This window comes from Amblyomma maculatum, chromosome 4, assembly GCF_055883805.1.
Source record: "Amblyomma maculatum isolate TAMU_Amacu chromosome 4, ASM5588380v1, whole genome shotgun sequence".
NCBI classification, from domain to species: domain Eukaryota; kingdom Metazoa; phylum Arthropoda; class Arachnida; order Ixodida; family Ixodidae; genus Amblyomma; species Amblyomma maculatum.
Window position 1 is genome coordinate 122,650,006 of NC_139347.1, and position 14,753 is coordinate 122,664,758.

A 14,753-nucleotide genomic window follows, 5' to 3' on the forward strand; every position below is an offset into this window, starting at 1 on the left:
TACTGGTCTGCAATATTCTTCATTTTGTACAAGGTGTTAGCTTTCCTTTCCTTTATACAAAGCGACAGGAAAGGGTGACAGCTGCTCAAGTATTCTTCCCCAATCAGTAGCTCAGGAGGTGCGCTGTACTCAAGTTGTATTTTTGAGAGTTCTGTCCAGCGGCCAAATTAGTGACTAAATCGGGAAACATACTGCATTGCTGTTGAACATTATCTTAGTCTTCTGCATATTGATTTTCAAGCCTACCTTTCTACTTTTCCTGTCTAGGTCACCAATCATTATTTGCAGTTCATCCCCCGAGTTGCTTAGCAAGGCAATGTCATCAGCAAATCGCAGATTACTGAGGTATTCTCCATCTACCCTTATCCCTAACTGCTCCCATTCCAAGTCTCTGAATACTTCCTCTAAGCAAGCTGTGAATAGTACTGGGGAGATTGTTTCTCCTTGCCTAACACCTTTCTTTATGGGAATTTTGTTACTTTCTTTATGCAGAACTATGGTTGCTGTGCAGCCACTATATATATCTTCCAGCACTTTACCGTACGGCTCGTCTTCCCCCTGATTTCGCAATGCCTGCATCACCGCCGAGGTTTCAACTGAGTCAAATGTTTTTTCGTAATCAATGAATGCTATGTATAAGGGCTGGTTATATTCCGAGCATTTTTCTATCACCTAATTGATAGTATGGATATGATCGATAGTAGAATACCGTTTCGGAAAACCTGCTTGATCCTTTGCTTGATTGCAGTCTAAGGTTGTCCTGATTCTATTTGCGATTACCTTAGTAAATACATTATACGTAGCAGACAGTAAGCTGATTGGTCTGTAATTTTTAAGGTCCTTAGAGTCCCCTTTCTTATGAATGAGGATAATGCTTGCATTCTTCTATGGTTTCGGTACAGTCGATGACACCAGACACTGCGTATACAGGGTGGCCAGCTTTTCTAACACGATATCCCCCCCCCCCCCGTCCTTCAGCAAATCTGTATTTACATGATCCTGTCCAGCCGATTCCCCCTTTTCATAGCTTGTAATGCTTTCTTGACCTCGTCCTTCGTAACTGGTGGAACGTCTGACTGTTTTTCCCTACCGCCAATCTCCTTACGGTCCTGACTACTTTGGCTACTATAGAGATCTGTATAGAACTCCTCGGCTACTTTGACTATCTTGTCCATATTCGTGATGACATTGCCCTCCTTGTCCCTTATCGCATACTTATGGTTTTTGCCTATGCCCAATTTCTTCTTAACCGCTTTAAGGCTTCCCCCGTTTTTTACAGCACGCTCAATTTTCTCCATGTTATACTTCCTTATATCGGCCACCTTGTGTTTATTGATTAGCTTTGATATCTCGGCTAATTCAATCTGGTCTGTTGGATTGGAAGCTTTCATACTTTGACGTTTCTTAATCCAATCTTGCGTCTCCTTAGACAGCTTGCCGGTATCCTCTTTAACTATCCTACCGCCTACTTCTACCGGACATTCAGTAAAGATATCTCTAAAATTATTTTTCATTGCTTCTAGGGTAATATCGCCATCCTCGTTTAGAGCTGAATATGTATTCTGTCGCTTAGGGTAACCGACCGATGGTCGCTTAGGGTAACAAACTGGATTCCAAGGGAAGGAAAGCGTCGCAGGGGCCGGCCGAAAGTTAGGCGGGTGGATGAGGTTAAGAAGTTCGCAGGGGTCAAGTGGATACAGCTAGCACAGAACCTGGTTAAGTGGAGAAATATGGGAGAGGCCTTCGTCCTGCAGTGGGTATAGTCAGGCTGATGATGATGATGATGATGATACTGCATTGTGGTTTCGCCACCGATGCGCTTTCCAGTCCTGAACCTCTCATGGAGCCCATCCGTAGCGAATCTAAATATTTTAGGTAAGGCTTGTTTCACCTTACTATAACTGGATGCATCCTCATAAGAAAGCCTTCCGAACACGTTTAGTGCTTCGCCCTACGTCATGTGCTAAAAAGACAGCACATTCACCGTCTGTCCAATTTGTGCTTCTGGCGATCCTTTCGAAGCACATGAGTAGCGTCGAGATCATCTCTTCTCTCTTCGTATTTCGGTATCAACTTGCTTGCATCTATCCGGTAGCTGCTGTATCTTTCGCTGCAGTTATGCGCTTCAGCTAAACTGTTGCTGTTCCCTGAACATTGGAGGTGAAGTTTGAGACTAAGCAGTTCATTTTCCTGCTGAAATTCCTCTTCTCGCTCCTTTGCTTCTCTCTTTCTCGTTCTTTCTGTCATTCCTTTTCTGCTCTTTCTCTCTTTCTTCCTCGGCTTGTTTTCGAGTCTTCTCACGTTCCTTTTCTTCTCTCTCTTGCCCCTTTTTCTCTCGGGCTAACCCATCTTCGCAGGTCGGCTCTGGACAATGCAAGCATAATATGGCCGCAACAAGAAGCACAAAATCGGACATTTTAAACGGTGTTCACACATTAGAATGCGTTCACAAGTACTCACAGTGAGTCATATCCAATGATTGGACAGTCATCAATTTATGTACAGAAATTTCTCAAAGAATCGTTCCTTCCGGAATATTCCTTACGTTTTCAATATTTATTGTTTTATTATAGCTTCTTAACCTTAAACGTAATGGCTACTGAGCGCTTAGTTTTCTTTTTTTTTACACTGAAAGTCCTAAACCTGCCACTTACGCGAAAAAAGAGACAAGCAATTTTGAGTAAAATATGCTGGATCAATAAGCCCATGCACCTGCGTCTCCGGAACAACTTCGTACAGCGGCCAGCTACACCATCTGCTCGCTTAATGAGCGAAGGCTTCATTGTATGCTTGATCTAAAAAGTGTTATGGGCTTCAAGTGGCCAATCACGTTATAAAAAAGGAGATTCAAGCATACTGCGGAAAAAAAAAATTCCGCGTGTGAGGCTCCTATCCCTTTTAGAGCTTTGGTCTTCTGAAGCCTTAAAGCAGGTCAGCAGCGTACGCGCTTTATTCGGCTACACATCAGAGAAGGGGGCAGAACCAGGTAACCAACGCTGTGTTCATGAGTTTACTACATTTATTCGATTATAAGTGCAGTATATTTCACAGTCGCCAGTACCAAAGTGAGAGGGGTGCTGTGATACACTTTAAGAAAAAAGAGGCTACCTAGCACCCTTTCTGGAAGGAACAAAATGTACCATATATATGATGCCTTTTGACAGGTATCCAGTTACTCTGCTCGAACAAAAAAAAAATGCAATCACCTATCCACTAGCAGAAATGGTGTAAGTGCCTCTCCCTAGAAACTTTCCAAATTGAATCACTCAGGGTGGTCACCGGGCTACTTTTCTGATCATATGCAGGATGCTCATTGTTGGGAATCCGTAATGTAGTATGACTCCCGCTTTTGATGTGAGAAGACACTGACTTGGGAATAATGATGACCCCTTCGACAATTGCCGCATTGCTTCCTTCAAGGTGGTCAGTTTGAAACTTTTCGGGGGTTGCGTAGACATCCATTATTAGTGAGATTACGCTCACTTGAGAGTCACATTTCATTATTTGTAGAGCCGGAGGAGACTCTTAAAACTGACAGGCAATTCCCCATGAGGCCGTCCTGCTAATAATTTAGGAAGTGTTTGGGTTACCCTTGAAGGAATGCTATACTATCCACTCACAATGAAATTTTGAGCTGCTCGAAAGTTCTATTAGTCTGTGTTATGCAATAATGTATGTGTGTTTAGATATACAATCTTCTGAAAAGATAAACCTCTTACAGGTTGACAGCTTCATTGAAAAATGTTACATATTGAATATTCATGCAACATCCAGCAGTAAAAATTAAATAAAGCTACTGAAAGCAGAAATTCATTAAATGTCATGAATTTCACACTTTATGTGCAGTCCACAGTAGAATACTTCATTTACATAAGTATAATGGCATGTGCTCTGAGCTACAGGCATATTGAAGACATAGCGCAAAAAAAGACGGGGACAACGCAGATGTAGACAGGACAGGCGCTAACTGACAACTTTATTTTCGAGGAAAACCGCAGCACAATTTATGTCAGAACTCACGTGACAATCAAGGGGCCTTAATCTACGACCAAATACAGTTTGACAAAGGGCGGCCGACAATCTTGACCCGGAGAAACCAAAAAGGAACAAGAGGGCGGAAAGCATTATCAACAGATTATATAAAACTCATTGTGAATTTAATACAACAGATGGGGTGGAACAACATTGTGGCCAAGGGACGGTGCCACCCAACCACAGCAACGAGCGAGCCTAAAAGGGCTCAAAACAAGGGAAGTTAAAGCAGTCATAGGTCAAAACCAGAAAAAACGTGCGAGGCAAAAATAGAGTCGGAACTAAAAACAGATAAAACGTGCGAAGCAAAAGCAGAGTCGCAACTAAAAACAGATGACACGTGCGAAGCAAAAGCAGAGTCAAAAACTAAAGACATATGAAACGTGCGAAGCAAAAGCGGAGTCATCAGCTAAATCAGACGATACGTGGGAAGCAAAAGCAGAGTCAAAACTAAAAACAGACTCAGGAGTGTAGAAGGCTCCCCGCTAAAAGCAAGAATAATCAGGATGGGCGGGTGGAAGAACAATTATGAAGAATGAGAAAATCAAGGGAGTAAACACACCAGAAACCGGGAAGTAATAAAAGACGATAACTCGTTTCAAATCAGTCAGCAACCAGTTGCTTGTAGTAATAAAGCAAAAAGGGTTATAGCACCTACATGTGGCCATCAAGGAATTCAAATTCGCTTTCAAGAAGGTTGATAGAAGGTACGCTGACGCAATCCTGACCGGCCTTCCTAATGAAGTATGCCTCCATGACTTCGCGCTCAGTTTTTTCTTTGGCTGATGTTAAGAAATCTGTGCTATCTAAGAGCGGATAACATGCATTAGTTGGATCAGTTTTACAAGCTTTACAATGTTCGGCGAGGTTAGTACCCGATTTGTTGCGTACGCATAGTCTGTGTTCTCTCGCCCTCTCATTGAAACATCTTCCAGTTTGTCCGATGTACTGGAGCCCGCAACTGATTGGAATCCTGCGTCTTTTTTGCGCTATGTCTTCAAGAAACTGCTACCAACTATCCCAAACCAAACATCTGTTGCTACAGGTATATGTTTTCCATTTTTTAGCAAACAATTTATAATTGTATATTAGTAAGGCTCACCTGCTTGACAGCATTTAAGGCTTGATACGGGTCTCATAAATGTTTCATATTGTGCTCAATTTCGAGGGCTTTACTATAGTTGGCGCTGTCCTTTCTATAGTGTCGAAGCTATTCTCCTTACAGTCCTATAGGTTTCCATACGAGGGGTTGCTTTCTTGAGTGCATTTTTGGCTAAAGTGAGAGTTTTGAGTAGCAAAATTAAGATCCATTTCTGATGCACTTGCTACCTGTGCCTGAAAATAAACTTATAAAAACGCAATACATAAGTTCTGTATAATGTTACTAAAGCGTACTAAGCAGTACAACAATAATAATTGGCATATTGAGACCAGCGCTGCTGCTGGCTGGGATGAAAGCAATTTTCAAGCACCTGAAAAGTCAGTGATTAAGAGAGAGGTGTAGGATACCAATGCCTGCATGGAAGCCGATTCTTCATGCAGCAAAAGTCAAATGCACACAACAGAATACCTATTAAGGGACACCAAAAGCCAGACAGGAAGTTTTGGTTATGGAGTGATACAAGAAATGACGTCGAAAGACATTGAGTCATACAAAATTGTTTACATTAACATTATCTCTAAGTAGAGTGAGTTTTTACATTGTATGATCTCAGCGAACTTACTTCTTTCCTTTTATGCAACTTCTTTGCAACCTTTGAAAGATCCTAAGATTTTCGTCAGAGTAAAATACTAAGAATCCTAAGCAAAGACCACAAGACTAGCACTCCTGTTAAACTTAGGATATTTTCGTGTCATATATTATTAATCTAGTTAACAGTCCCGAACTTTAGAGCCATTGTAACCAACGTAGCCCTAAAATATACTCAAGAAGTGTACCAACGACGACTAGTGAGAGAACATAATTACCACTGTAACAGAGTGTAGGTTATCCTAGTTACATAAATCTTGATTCATCTGCATTACTAAGGCCCTGGATTTTGCTTTCATCAGTCCTTACTGCTTAGTATAATATTTCATATTACCAATGACTTTATTTTTAAGTTCTGGTTACTTTGGCTTCCCGTCATGAGTGGCACTGACTGACAGTGTGACCGCCGCAGAAATGGTCACACTGTGTCAAAGTTATGATGAACTGCGCAAACAAAGGGCCATAACTCGCGCGAACACCATACACTCTGAGTCGCTTGCTGGCCTGACAGATGCAGCTGAACATTCTGCGCTGCTGCCGAAAATCAAAAGCTTCATTCGGGAAGTTGCTCGATAGCTCTCCCTTATGTCCTGCCATGGACAGCCTTCCTCACACCTAGCTCCCAGTTTGCGCCAGATTATTCAGGAACAAGTAGCTGAAACTCTTCCTCCAGCCCCTCAATCTATGCCTGTCGCAGCACCGTTGACATATGCGGCTGTTGCTGCCCGACCAACACCTACGTATGCTCTGCCGCAACCTGCCTACGTTCAGCCGCCTCCCGGTCTTGCTCGAGAACCTGCGCAGTTTATTCGACCGGTTCCAAAACCGCGCAATCCCTGGCGCACGACAGATAACCGCCCAATTTGTTATACTTGAGGACTGGCTGGACATATTTCTCGTTATTGTCGAAACCGTCTCCCAGTGTCGGCACCACCTACTCATGGTTCTGGGTACTGGTCTTCGAAGCCTCAGTATTCCGCGCCTACTGAGCCTCCAGCCAGCCGTCATTTCTCCCCATACCGCTCAGCCATGACCGACCGCCGTTCACCGTCGCCGCGACGCCGCTCTATCTCTCCGATGCGACGTCGACAGAACGCTTCATGTGAGGAAAACTATAGGCCGCAGATCCTGAGGCGAGAACTGAGACCCCGTCGAACTTCCCAAGTCCTCATCTGTCGCCGGCCAACCTTATTGAAGTTTTCGTCGAGGGCGTCGCTGCCATGGCTCTAATTGACACTGGTGCTGCGATTCGGTTATGGACGCAAAACAATGTAGCTCTTTAAAAAAAGTGAAGACGCCAATTGCGGGAATTTCACTGCGAACGGCCAGCGCTCAGCATATCAAGACTTTAGCAGCGTGCACCGCTCAAGTAGTTATCCAGAACTGCCTTTATACGATTGAGTTCGTCGTGCTGCCAAGTTGCTCACACGCTGTAATATTAGGCTGGGATTTCCTGTCGCGTCACGCTGCTATTATCGATTGTGCTCGAGCTGAAGTGCGGTTTTCAACTTTGCCCGATGCCTTACCAGACGCTGATCCACGAAATTCCTGTGCTAAAGCCCTCGTCGCCGAAGATATTGACCTTCCTCCCGGCTCTTCTGTGCTTGTTCGTGTCGCTTGTGCCTCTGTTAGCGACGAGACCGTTCTCTTCACACCAGCCCATACTTTCCAGCGCCGCAAGTGTCTTCCATTGCCCTACGCTGTGCTCGCTATTTCCGCTGGCCTTTCCGTGGTATGGGTCTCTGACCCATTTAACACCCCTACTGCTTTGCGCCATGGTGAATGCCTCGGCAGTATCCAGCCCCTCGCATGTCTTCTGATCTCTGAGGAACCTGATGACGCGTCGCACTCTGCCGTGACTGCGCTCAGCCCCCTTTCACCTGCGCCCGCTCCTCCCGCTACGGCCTTGTTCCTCCGCTCCATCGACGCCGAACTTCCTCCAGCGCAGCGCACTCAGCTTTTGAACTTGCTACATCAATTTCGCTCCTCCTTCGACTCTCATCAAAGATGTTTGGGTCAAACTTCTACAGTAACTCATCGCATCGACACCGGCACCCACGCACCACTGCGACAGCGCCCCTATCGTGTGTCTGCAACCGAACGCCAGGCTATTGATGAGCAAGTCGGCATAATGATTAAGAATGGCGTGATTCAGCCCTCGAGCAGCCCTTGGGCGTCACCTGTTGTCCTCGTAAAAAAGAAAGATGGTTCTATCCGCTTCTGTGTCGATTATCGCCGCCTGAATAAGATTACGCGAAAGGACGTATACCCTCTCCCACGCATCGACGACGCTCTTGATTGTTTGCAAGGCGCCGAGCTATTTTCTTCCCTAGATTTACGTTCCTGCTACTGGCAAGTTCCCCTGGAAGCGGCTGATCGCCCCAAAACTCCCTTTGTAACTCCCGACGGGTTGCACGAATTTACAGTTATGCCGTTTGGCCTTTGTAACATTTGAGCGGATGATGGACACTATTTTGCGTGGCCTAAAGTGGAAGATGTGCTTCTGGTCCTTTCTCCTGACTTTGACACACACCTCTACCATCTGGAGCACGTTTTGACCTGCCTATCTCATGCCGGACTGCAGCTGAATTTGAATAAAATGTCGTTTTGCCACTCGCCAGCTCACCATTCTTGGCCACGTTGTCTCCAAAGAAGGTATCTCCAGATCCTGCCAAACTTCGTGCCGTAGCAGCCTTTCCCAAACAGACATCCATCAAAGATCTACGTAGCTTCCTCGGGCTGTGCTCTTACTTTCGCCGCTTTATTAGAAATTTTGCTTCAATTACTGCTACTTTGACAGACCTTCTGTCCGGCAGTTCCGACCTTTCATCGTGGTCGCAAACGTGCGACGATGCCTTCAATACTTTACGCCGGATCCTCACGGCACCGCCTATCCTACTTCACTTCGATCCCACAGCGCCTACTGAGGCCCACACGGACGCCAGTGGTATTGGTCTCGGCGCTGTGCTCGCTCGCGCTAATCAGGTTATACTGAATACGTGACCGCCTATGCTAGGGAACACTCACGAAGGCTCAATCCAATTACTCTGCCACTGAAAAAGAGTGCTTAGTGATTATTTGGGCTGTTACTAAATTCCGCCCTTACCTCTATGGCCGCCCGTTTGACGTAGTGACGGACCACCATGCGCTTTGCTGCCTTTCTCACTGAAAGACCCGTCCGGAAGACTGGGGAGATGGGCTGTTCGCCTTCAGGAATATGATGTCCACGTTGTTTACGACGCCGATGCACTTTCCCGCTGCCCCCTTACAGCTGAGGTCGCGAGCCTTTCCTCTTCCGACGTTTCCCCGCCATCGCTTCACATCAATGACATGCCGTCAGCGCAGCGGCAAGATCCTTGGATAAATTTTCTCCTCCATTTTATCTTCAATCCTACAGCTGATTTTTATTCACGTGCTCTCCGCCGCCATGCTTCCCACTTCGCCATTCGTGATAACCTCCTCTACCACCGCAACGACTGCGCAGATGGCCGCAAGTGGTTGCTAGTTATTCCCCGGCAGCTACGTTCGCAAATCTGTGACTGTTTCCACGCTGACCCACAATACGGTCACGCGGGTGTCTTCAAGACATACACTCGTCTCCGGCTGCGTTACGTCTGGCGGGGCATGTACACCTTCGTACTCAAGTACGTTCGATCATGCCTCACCTGTCAACGTCGCAAGCCATCTCCTCAACGTTCCGCTGGACAGTTGCTACCGTTACCCAACCCACCACGCCCTTTCGACCGCGTCGGCATTAATTTGTATGGGCGGCTTCCCTACACTGCAGCCGGCAACCGCTGGGCTATTGTAGCCGTTGATCATCTGACGAGGCACGCAGAAACCGCCGCACCTCCATCTGCCACAGCGTCAGAAGTAGCTTCCTTCAATTTGCAGCGATTTGTTCTTCGCCACGGCGCACCTCGAGAGCTGCTCAGCGACGGAGGACGCGTTTTCTTGAGTGACGTTGTGAAAGCCTTGCTCACCAAGTGCAACATTATTCATAGACCAACCTCCGCCTATCATCCCCAGACTAATGGCCTCACTGAGCGTTTCAGTCGTAACCTTGGCGACATGCTCTCTATGTACGTCTCCTCCAACCCCTCAAATTGGGACCTCGTCGTTCCGTATGCTCTTCGTCCCACGGGTAATTGTGAAGAGGAAGAAGTACACAAGGAACATACTAGGCAGTAGCATCGTGATCGCTGCGCGTGTTAGACCTGATGGTGTTCGCTGTCGCTGTGCTCGCCGCTGATCTGCCCGGTCCTGCTGATCGAGTCCTGCTGATCCGATCAATAAGCCCCCATCTTACACTTTGAATAATCTAAATTCGCGAAGTCAAACTTCGCAGATAGACATATTCTCATCTATCTAATGCGCTCAGTGCAGCAAGGGGTTTGTATTGTATCAGATCGTGCCTGCAAGTTATCCGGGTACCCTTCACGGTCGCGTACGTTTCCCTTGCCCTCTGTGGTCAATAAGGCCTTTCCACCTTCTGGTACATATAACAGCATAGATAAAGCCAGCCTCTTCAAAGTTTTGCTGACGTGGCTGTCTATTCATGCCGTTCCATTCACGAACAATACATGGTGTCAGAAATAGAACTTTTTGCAGGCTTCATAGCTAAGCGAACACGAGGATTGCGATTAGGGAGCAGGTAAGGCAGCTTGAATGTCAGCTTTCAAGAGCTGATGAAGCCTAGCATTGAAGCGATTTGTTAGTTCAAATTTTTTTCTTCAAGCCGCTGCATGTGGTGACAAGCCAAACCCAGAGGTGCGGAACACGGCCCTGCTGCTCAACATAGCGGGTGAGGATGCCTTGGACGTTTTTTCAGCAACTTCGCGTTTGCCGGAGAACAACGCAAGGATGTCTGTGCTACTATGATTGTCCCGTTTGACAACTACTGCGCGGTGAAAAAAACGTTACGGCCTATTTTCATAGATAATCAATTGCGAAGTAGGTGCATAGCACTGCCTAAGCACGGAGGTAAGCACAAGGTGCTTCACGACGCGGCGAGCGGCTCGGAGCCAAGGTCCAGGGAGCACCGCGCGTGCACATCTGCTGTTCTAAATGCAACCAAGTGGTGTTTTGTACCGGCTCACCAAAGCTACGAGCGGGTAAGCTCAATGGCAAAAGCCTGACCTTGAGAATGGTTGTCACCTTATGCATGACGGCAGAAACTGCAGCGTTTTAGAATAAAGTATGGTGTGAAAGAAACAAAGAACCCGATGTAAACATTGTGATGGACAGGAATAGCGCTCCGACAGGGTGCAGTGGATGCTACCCCAAGTGTCCGCGTGGCAACCGAAGACATGCCTAGGCGCTGCCCAGCTTACGAAAAAATATGTTGCTGGTGTAATGGAAGGAACCAATTTGCGTGTTGTTGCAGCGGGCAAGGCGTGTACGAAGTGCTGAACGCATATGAAGACTTAGAGGGGCCGAAATTCGCCGTCAGCAGCGCTGAGATTAATATTGGTGAGCCAGTGCACGCAATGACGACAAGCACGTTGTTGTGTGTTGTGAAAGTTGATACAGCCCAGGTAGCACCAAACATTAGAATAATGGTATAAATTTGTTGTCTAAGTTGCCTGAATGTTTCTTAACATTCTGTGACATAAAAATAACATTAGCAGAACATTCAAAAGAAACATTTTACTAATATTGACTTTTGAATGTTATGATAATGTTATACAATGTTTATTTTGAATTGTAAAGATTATTTTATCGTTACGAACAAATGTTGCTCTTATATTGTTTCCTAAATGTTCAAGTAATGCTTGCATCGTAATAATAAAACAACATATAGCATATATATGTCAAACACTGACTCTCAGCACTTTTGCCCTTTTTCTTCCTGTAACCACGTTTTTTCAATAACACGTCTTTGCAACTAGAGCTTTGAGATTATGCCCGCCGTAGAATGCAAGCACGGCCCTAATATTTTGAAAGAAAGTATTGCTTATTATCCATTCGCCACTATCACTACTGGAACACCGGGCGGCGATGTATATAAACGGTTGACTCTATACTATGTGTTCAGAGGTGAGTGTAGGAATGGTGCTGTATTGTGGAGTTGTGATTTTGTGTGGTCTCTGTAAAGCGTGGATGCTGTGTACCATCACGAGCAGTGGGATTACATGCTCGTTCAATGTTTCTCTACGTTTCCATGAATGTTATTATACCCCTGCCTCATGGACAGTTTCGATCCTCATTGAACTCGATCTGCATTTAACTCGATGCAGATCGAGATTGTCCCACGGCAACTTTCAAATGCAATCGAGCTCGCGCCTACTTGACTTCAAGCTGCTTCCTCGATCGATTCTAAAATTTCAAGCAGGCTCGAAAGCGGTCGCTTACGCACCTAGCACACACGAAGGAATTTTTCAATGCTTATTGAAAACGCCCGTGTAGTACCGGATGCGTCAATCCTTCTTTGATGCTTCAATGCTGATCGAGTTCAATGATGATCGGAAATGTTCGTGTGACAGGTTGCATAAATAATGTTGTTTAAATGTGGAAACATATAGCAATATTTATATGTAACGTTGCTAGAAGATTAGAAAAAAAGGACATTAACAACGTCAAAATAATGTTCGACTAAAACAGAAGTGTAACATTTCTGTAATATTTCGGTGCAGCCTTAGATGGTCGCCGGCAGGCCTCTTGCCTCTTTAGACACTCAGCAAGAATAGAGCGTCTGCTGTGGTGCCAAGCGGCGCCGTTTTAACATCGTGCCGTGGTAACATCATCAAAATATGGCGCGTTATCAGCACCCGCGACAGTTCAAGACCACGGAGCGTGCGGAAACGGTTTAGTGGTAAGGAAGATCACGGTGCTAGCTTGGACGGAGTAACTAGTGAGAAGTTAGGAATCGTCGAGCGTGTGATAGATAACGTGACTTTAAGCAGCAGTGACAGAGCTATTGAGGAATTTCGAGTGCCTTTCAACGGAACAGGGTGCACCCATCGCGAATGAAAGACCGTGTGGCATTAGCATGCCCGGACCGCAATCCAGCGAGCTCGTAGAGTTCTCTTGTCCCTGCGAGTACCTGTACATGTTCTAATGAAGCGCATGAAGAGAAAGGCATAGTCCATAGGAAAAGCTGTCTGACAGAGTAGACAAGCCGGCCCACTATTGTCATAAAAATGCGGAAAGTAAAAAATGAATTCAAGCTGCATAAACCGAAATTCTGAAGAACGAACATAACGAAATGCCTCGCTGAGAGGATATTGAAGCAGAATTGGCTGGCGCGAACCTCTTGTCGCATCTAGACGCAAATGCGTTGTTTGATCAAATCCCGATACATAAGCAATCATCTAAAATATGCACACCTTCTACTTCCTTTGGGCTTTATCGCTTCCTAGACTTCCATTCGGTTAGCGTTAGCAAGGCGTGTAGTCGAGGAAGCCGTCAACGATGTCTTCCATGGAATGCTCCGCGTACGCGTTTACGTGGACGGAGTTTTGATATGTGGTGCGAATAAGGCGGAGCATGGCCAAAGACGGCTCGGTGCACTAAAACCAGCTGAAAAAGCAGGCCAGAGGCTCACTGTGTCCAAATGCCTGTTCGATGTGTACAGGGTGCCGTTTCTGGGAGTTGTCAATACCCCAAGAGAATCGGGCCAGTCATGTTCTTTTTGAAAGTCTTCTAAATATGCGAAGACGGTACAACATTTACTCGCGGTCGCTTACTACATTAGCACAGTACCTAATATCACTCTCCGCGCATGATGACCCTACGGTCTCTTTTAAAGGAGACGCCATTTTCAATATATTGACGGACTATGAAAGGAATGGCAAGCTGTGTGTCGAAAGTTGAGACAAGCGTCACTGCCGGCACTAATTCATTCAAGTTTGAAGACTAAGTAACTGCAGACCCTTCTCAAAGTGGAGTTGACTCGCACCCTTGCAGAGTCGCGGGAATTTGCGGAACCATTAACTTACTCGTCAACATCGCTGACCTAAGCCGAAAAATGTATTCTCAAATTGAGAAAGAGACTTTTTCTTTAGTCTGGCTGTGAAAAGTGAAATCAATTTCTGTATGGCTGGCCAGTCATTCTGGAAAGCGATCACAGTCGGCTGATAAGCATACCATGGAAATGCATCGCTGACATGCCACCGGGAATTCAATGTTGATCCTGCGAATACTCAAATATGACCATCATCGCCATCATCAGCCGGATTATACCCACCGAAGGGCGAAGGTCTCGTATTTTCCTCCAGTATCCTCCAATTACACCGGTTCAGTGCTGGTTTCATTGCTTGACCCCTGCGAACATCTTAACCACATGTACCCACCGAGCTTTCTGCCGCCCTCTGCTTTGCTTTTCTTCCCTTGGTACTAAATTGGTTACTCTTCGCACTACCTATCCAGCACATGTCCATATATTCTTCCTTATTTCGACTAGAATGTCTATTAATATACGGTTTCATTTATTCCTGAAAAACATATGGCCCTGGCTTTTATGCTGTCCCGGCGTCCTGCTCCTGTACACATGGCGATAGTAGACACGACAGGCGCCGAAATTCATGTAGTCATCGTCGAATGCCCTCTCAAGTGAAACGACAGCTGAAAACTAGAAAAACGAGATGATGTGGATGGTTGACGAAGATCGGAAGCTGGCGAATGTTCCGTGGTAAATGGCATCTTTTTGTAATTTTTGTAAATAATGATATCGGCAATCATGCGCAGAAGCATACTGAACCAGATCCACGTAGGTAAACCTGGCCATGTATAGTACAAGGCTAGAGCTAGGGAAATGGTGTATTGTCCAAAATAAACTCGCACATAAGGTCATTTGTCGACAATTTCCTAATATGCAAGACATATATGAGCAACAGTGGAAGCCTTTGATTTTTTGGCCAACATCGACTCAGCCCTTGTACCATGTGGTTGTTGATATTTTCCTATACTCGGGTAATAATTACCTAAGCGTCCACGTTCCTGCCCACGTTCCCGGGTTACTGCCCGACAT